This window comes from Crocuta crocuta, unplaced genomic scaffold (assembly GCF_008692635.1).
Source record: "Crocuta crocuta isolate KB4526 unplaced genomic scaffold, BGI_CrCroc_1.0 scaffold653, whole genome shotgun sequence".
Classification (NCBI taxonomy): Eukaryota; Metazoa; Chordata; class Mammalia; order Carnivora; family Hyaenidae; genus Crocuta; species Crocuta crocuta.
The window spans coordinates 1,126,211-1,133,543 of record NW_027527134.1 but is presented as its reverse complement, the minus strand read 5'-3'; the positions used below and the strand labels follow the sequence as shown (position 1 = coordinate 1,133,543).

Below are 7,333 nucleotides of genomic sequence, written 5' to 3'. Positions count from 1 at the left end.
CCAGGCTTCTCCCCGTAGAGTTTAGCCACCCCAGCCCCTCACCCCTACTTGGGCCACACTCTCCCCTTCCAGCCAACAGATATCACCTGAGCCAACTCCGTGCTAAGTGATGTGGGGACAGAGGCAGAAGGAAATGGCAGATGGAATCAAATTTCCTTACAACCTGCGGCCCATTGACAGATACTTGAGGCTGGCCAGTAAAACATCTCTTCACATAACGCTTTGTTAGAAGGAAAACAACCTTAGCCTGACAACAGCTAGGCCTCCAGGATCTTGTGGGTCTTCAGCATATGAAAATATCACTGGAAATTTCCCCTGGACTTTACCTCCCCGACTCCCAGTACATAACCCGCCTCTCCTCCTGGTGCCCGGGCAGCTCTTCCCGCCCACGGGTCCTGTCCCCGTGCTTTAAGAAAACTACCGTTTTGCAACGAAGATGTCTTATGTCTTCGAGGATTCTTTCCCCAGGACCCCCTGATGAGGGGCCATCAGGCAAGCTGAGGGCCAAGCACAAGCTAGCACAGCCCGCCCCCCTCGAAGGTGGGGGACGTGTGACAGTCAGGCACTCCCGGCTGCCCAAGGACAAGGGAGAGGACAGAAAACAAACGGATAGTCTCCATCGGTTTACAAACATCTCATCAAAAGCCTAATGGGCGCTTAACCGACTGAGCCACCCAGGCGTCCGACTTAGGCTCAGGTCATGATGAAACCCCGCGTCGGGCTCTGTGCTGACAGCTAGCTCGGAGCCTGGAGCCTGCTTCAGATTCTGTATCTCCCTCTCTCTCTGACCCTCCCCTGCTCACACTGTCTCTCTCTCTCTCTCTCTCTCTCTCAGAAATAAATAAAAATTTAAAAAAAAAAAGCCTAATGGGAACTCCCTACCATCTTAATGATAATGTTTTGCTGGAGGGAAAAACAACCTTAGCCTGACAATAGCTAGGCCTCGGAGATCTGGAATCCTCATTAGCACATGGAAATCCCTTTAAGAAACTTCCTCTTGACCTTGCCTTCCCCCCCAACCCCACAGTACAGAAGCAGTTACCCTTCACACCCCAGTGCGGCTCTTCCCGCCCAGGGGTCCTGTCCCTGTGCTTTAATATAATCACCTTTCTGCCCCAAAGATGTCTTCAAGAATTCATTCTTGGCCTTCGACCCTGAACCCCACCATCGCCCCAAAACCCATCACCACGAACCCCCATCACCCCAAAACTCCATCACTAAGCGCTGGACAGGAACCCAAGATACGGATGCACTTTGGTGAGGCCCGTGTCCCCAAGGGGTTTGGGGTCTGAAGAAGGGACGGACATAAATACTTTTCAAAGACAGCATGTGAAGGTGTGCAGAGAAGTGTGCAGAGGGGTTAGGGAGGCACCACTTAACGCCAATTTATGACCTTTGCCCTGGTATCATCAGAGCGTTCCTTTTTACTCCCAAGTGTCCCCAGGTGGATGACCAGTCACCTGGGTGACCTAGAGTTAGGGCAGCATGGGGGAGGGTCACACAGCCTCACTCAGAAAGCAAGGGAGGCTTCCGGGAGGAGGAGGTATCACACAAGCAGCATGGGGTGAGGAGGAAGGGGCTGCCGGTGGTGGGGAAAGTAGGAAGTCTGAAACATGGCACCTGCTGAGAAAAGATGGGGACCTCCGCGGGAGGCTGCTGGCAGCTGGGCCCCGGGAATGGAGCAGCCGTATACCAGACACGGGACAGAGGACACCCGGGAAAATGGGCGCGAGGTGCACATGTGGCCTTCCTCCCAGGTCTGCCTTTCCGATAGTTCATCTGGAATTAAATGCGGCTGGTCCAAAACAGTGGTCAAATCTCAGTGGTTTGGTGTGGTTTTCCCAAACGGGTATCCAGGCCTTCTAGTAATATCTGTTGAAAAGATTTCCCTCCTCTCATTGAATCACATTGGCGCCTTTATTGTAAATCGATCAATTGTATATGGCGGACTCTGTGTGCCGCTGCTCTGCTTAGATGGCCTTATGCCAGGGCCACCCTGTCTCACCCCTGCAGCATCCTAGTAAGTCATGCCATCGGGTGGTGCAAGTCCTACAAAGTTGTATTTCTTCTTCAAACTTGCATTTCTAGTACACTTAGAATCAGCCTGACAATGTCTTCAAAAGTCGACTGAAAAAGTTATTGAGATTGCGTGGGATCTATTCAATTCTTCTCTAAAGTCCGTGGAGTTATCCAATTCACGTGCATGGTTTCCCCACACACACCATTTATTTCGGGATCTGGTTCCCTGTACATGTTTGGGAAAATCTATTCCGAGGTTTTGTGATGTGTGTGCAGTAAGCTTTGGGTTTCATTTTCCAGTTGTTTGCTGACAGTTTATTGGCTTCTTATATCGATCTTGATTTTTTACACGATCAAACAGCTATCCTACCAAACTACTAGATGTACTAGTTAGCTCTAGTTGTCTCTTTGAAGACACTTTAGGATTTCCTAAGTACAAGCTCACACCATTTGCGAATCGAGGTAGTCTCTCTACTTCCTCTCTGGTTTGGCTAAGCCCTCCACACAACGGTGAGTAGAAATTCAACCAACGGCCGCCAAGGGTGGCCGTCCTTGCCTTACCCTGATCTTACGGGGAAGGTGATCAATATTTTACCATCAAACACGAAGTCATATGTAGGTCTTTGGTTTATGGCCTTTGTCGTACTGATACAATTCCCATCTATTCCAGGGGCGCCTGGGTGGCTTAGTCGGTTAAGCATCTGACTTTGGCTTAGGTCACGATCTCGTGGTTCGTGGGCTCGAGCCCTGTGTCGGGCTCTGTGCTGACTGCCAGCTCAGAGCCTGGAGCCTGTTTCAGTCTGTGACTCCCTCTCTCTGACCCTCCCCTGCTCACGCTGTCTCTCTCTCTCTCTCTCTCTCTCTCTCCTAGAAATTTAAAAACAAAACAAAAAACAAAAAACAATTCCCATCTATTCCTAGTCTTCTGAGAGTCCAAACCCATGATTTGGGTTTTTATAAATTGTGCACGGGTATCAAATTTTATCAAATGTTCTTCTTCATTTATTAAGACAATCACATGGTTTTCTCCTTTAGTTTCCCGATGTGGTGAACTGCACTGCTTCGTTTTCCAGTGCTGACCTCCCACGCCTGGGATAAACTCTACCTGACCATGGTGTCTTGTCCTTACCCATCAATGGACTTGATCTGCCAATATGTTGATAAGGGCATTTGCATCTCTGTTCATGAGAGATGCTCCCTCACTCAGTTTCTCGATAGTGTCCTTGTCAGTTTGGGGCATCAGAGAGAGTCCCTCTTGCTCCGACCTCGGTAAGAATGTGCGTGAGGCCAGTGCTGGTTCTCCTGAGGAGCCATCCGGGTCTACGGTTTTTGTGAATGGAGCTTAAAACACAATCTCCATTTCTTTAACAAATAGAGGGCTACTCAGGTTCCTTTTCTCTTTTTCCATCAGTTTTGGAAAGTCTTGCTCTTCAAGGAATGCTTCCGTTTCACCAAACTGGAAGTTAGCCTAACAGTGGATACATGTGCCCCATCACCTGTCACTGCATGTCACATCTCTGTGTTGTCTCTTCCGTGTCTCCTGCCGGTAATTTGTGTTTCCTCTTGACCATCCTTGTTAGGGTTTGATCAATATTCATCTTTTCAAGACAACCTGCTTTTTTCATGTTGTTGATTTTCTCTGTTGTTCATCTGCGGTCTATTACAGTCTGTTAGGTGGACTCCTGCTTATCTTCATTATGTCTTTCCTTCTACTTCATGGGATTTAATTTGCTCTGCTTCTTCCAGTTTCTTGAGTTAAGTAGCTTAAATATATATTTATATATATATATATATATTTTTTTTTAATCTTTCCTGCTTCTGGGAATGGGCATTTAAACTACAGTTTCCCTTCAGGTATTGCTCTCTCTACCTGCCTCCTGAGAGTCTCTGTTCCTTATCATTCAATTCCAAATATTTCCTCGTTTTCTTTGTGATTTTTTTAAATGTTTATTTAATGTTGAGAGAGACAGACAGACAGACAGAGACAGACTGTGAGCAGGGCAGGGGCAGAGAGAGAGGGAGACACAGAATCCGAAGCAGCTCCAGGCTCTGAGTTAGCTGTCAGCACAGAGCCCGACGCGGGGCTCGAACCCACAAACTGAGAGATCATGACCTGAGCTGAAGTTGGACAGTTACCCGACTGAGCCACCCAGGTGCTCCATGTGATTTCTTTTTAAAGTGTTACTGGATTTCCAGACACTTAGAGAGCTTCTATTTATCTGTTTTGTTGGTTTCTAATACAATTCCTTTGTGGCCTGAAAATAATACCATATGTACTTCAATTCTTTCAGGTTCATCGAGACCCGTCTGTGGCCCGGCTCGTGGTCTCTCATGGTGGATGTTCCATGTGCACTTGTACATCTTAGATGCTGTTTTCCAAAATCTTCAACTAGGTCGATTTTTAAAATCATGTTCAGTTTTTATACATTATTTTTAAAAAATTTTTAATGTTTATTTATTTTTGAGAGAGAGAGACAGCGTGAGCAGGGGAAGGACAGAGAGAGAGGGAGACACAGAATCTGAACCAGCTCCAGGCTCTGAGCTGTCAGCACAGAGCCCGACGCGGGGCTCGAACCCACGAATCTCGAGATCATGACCTGAGCCGACGTCGGACGCTCGACTGACTGAGCCACCCAGGTGCCCCATGTTTTTCTACATTCTTACTGAGTGCTTTTATCTGTGTGTCACCTCAGCTGCCGAAGGAAGGGTGCTAAAATCTCCAACTGTGAGCATACATCTGTCTTCCCTTGTATCTGCACCAGTTTTTGCTTTCAGTACTCTGACCCTGTGTCAAGAGACCCATTTAGAATGATTATGTGCTTCTGATTAACTGACCGCTTTCTAATGTGAAGATTTTAAAATGTGTCCACAGATGATTATTTACTCTTCCCATCCCAGCACGGAGGCTGATTTCCCAGCCCCAACGGGGGCAGTGCCCATCTCTTGAGTGGATGGACAAGCAGACATTATCACGTGCGGTGCAGACACTGGGTCACAGGAGGCCCTGTGGCTTTCTCCCTGCTCTATCAGACCACACGAGCTAGGAGAGGTCATCTGCCGTGTCAAGCAGCCTGTGAAGATGCCCATGTGGCCAGAGCGAAGGCGTCCAACCAACAGCTCGCTAGGAGCTCATGGCCATGTGAGCCTGCCATCTTGGAAGTGGATGTTCCAGCCAAGATATCAGATGACCACGGCGGCTTGATGGAGCCACAAGACAGACCCGGAGCCAGAGCCACCCACAGAAGTCCCTCCCAAATGCCTGACCTACAGAAGCTGCAAGATGATTAAAGTTTATTGTTTGAAGGTGCTACATTTTAGGGTAATTTGTTATGAAGCAATTGGTGACTGGTGCAATCGTGATGAAATGCCCATCTGTGTTTCTGGCAATATGCCATACCCGAAAGTCCACTCAGCTCAAAATAAATATAGTTGCACTGGCTGTCTTGTTATTGCTGACATGACACATTTTTCATTCTTTTCTTTTAATCTACCTGCCTCTTCATATTTACAGTGTGTCTCTTGTAAACAGCATATCACGTGAAAATCTCTGCTTTTTATTCATAGCATTTAGTCCTTTTACATTTAGTAAAATGGTTGATATGGTTGAGTGCAGGTCTGCCATTTTGTCATGTGTTTTCTGTTTATCGCTCATGTTCATTGTCTCATCGTTCTTCCTTTCTTGCCTTCTTTTGGATTAAAAACATAATGTTTGGTGTTCCATTTAATCTTCTCTATTGTCTTTTTGTTTTTATTCTGGCATATTTCTCCAGAGATTATGGTGTGCCCCTTTAATTTATCACAATTGATAGTTTAGCCCTTCACCGATAATATAAGGACCCTGCGTCAGTGATCAAGTCCACCTGCCTTTCTCCAGTCCTTTGGGCTAATGCACTATATTTTATTTTTACATATTAATAAACCCCAATCAACGTTTTTATTGCTTTTGCTTTAAATGGTCGGTAGAATTTTAAATTAATTGAGAAGAAAATGTACATTTATTTTTTTAACCATGCAACATCATCTTTTACTACGTATGGGCTTTTAAAATTATTCCCTCAATCCCTCGATACACAGACAAAAATAAGTATACTGTTTACCATACTGGAACTTGCAAATATTGCTCATTGCCTTGAGAAGGGAAATGTTTCCCTAAAACATGCTTAACTGGAAGGCTAATTCATCTGCTGAACTCCAAGAACATGGAGATGAACATGATAGAATGTCCCCCGTCTGAACCTTCATTCACCACCACTCGATAACCCTTCTTCAGACCCAGATCAGCAGCACATTTCTCGCCAACAATCGTTAAATGTCCGCGAAGACTTTCATCAGCATCTTCTGCTACAGAAATCTGGGACGTGTTTCTTGGGTGTCACCAGAAAATGTGTTGGTGCTTGAGAGGAAATGTTGTGGAAAGCAAGACACTGGTCATTCTCAGAAATGGTCTTGGCTGCGATTTCCTCACGAGTGATCTTTCTGAAGGTCATGTTGCCACCAGGCCGGGCCGCCTGAGCCCTGGCGATCCCATCAGCCGTCTCGGACCCCCTCCCACATCGCTGCCCTGGGGAGAAGCCAGAAAATGTGATTTTTGGTCCCCACATACTCATCTTCCCCGATGCTCTCCAGTTTTCCTTTATCCGCATTATTGCTCTTCAGCCTGAAAAGCTTTCTTTTGTATTTTGCGTCTAATGACTACAATTTCTCTCAGCTTTTGTCTATCTGAAAATGTCTTTACCTTCCCTTTGTCTTCCAGGATATTTTTATTGAATATAAAACTTAGATTAACAGGATTTTTCTCTGTTTCTCTCTCTCAGCATATAAAAAACTGTCATTCCATTTGGAATGGGCATTTGGCTCCCACAATTCGAGAGGATAAATCAGATTTAATTATCACTGGTTCCTTCAATATAGTACATCTTTTTTTTTTTCTGAGTGCTTTTGAAATTTTTACCTCTGCATTTTGGCAGCTTGACCACAAAGCGCTAAGATGGGGTTGTTTTTGCATTCATTCTACTTGGGATGCACGGAGCTTCCCAGATAACGCCTGCCCCCCACAAACGGTGTCTACACTCTTTGTAATATAAATACTCCACATGAAAGCGTGGATTACCAGAACAGACTTTTTAAAATCATACAACTATATGCTGCCCATAAAAGACACCCTTTAGATTCAAAGGTGCAAACAGGTTCTGGGTAAGATGATTTGTCACGCAAACACTAGCCCGGAGCTCAAGTGGCTATACCAACACCCGACGAAATCGAGTCCAAGTAAAAACTTGTTGCTAGAGACAAACGAGGACCTTTCTTTGATGAT

The 7,333-nt window shown here is 45.8% G+C and overlaps 1 pseudogene; it reads right to left on the bottom strand.

Moving 5' to 3' along the window:
- Positions 1 to 6,191: 6,191 nt before the first annotated feature.
- On the bottom strand, positions 6,192 to 6,629 carry LOC144225355 (adenosine 5'-monophosphoramidase HINT1 pseudogene; annotated as a pseudogene).
- Positions 6,630 to 7,333: the final 704 nt, after the last annotated feature.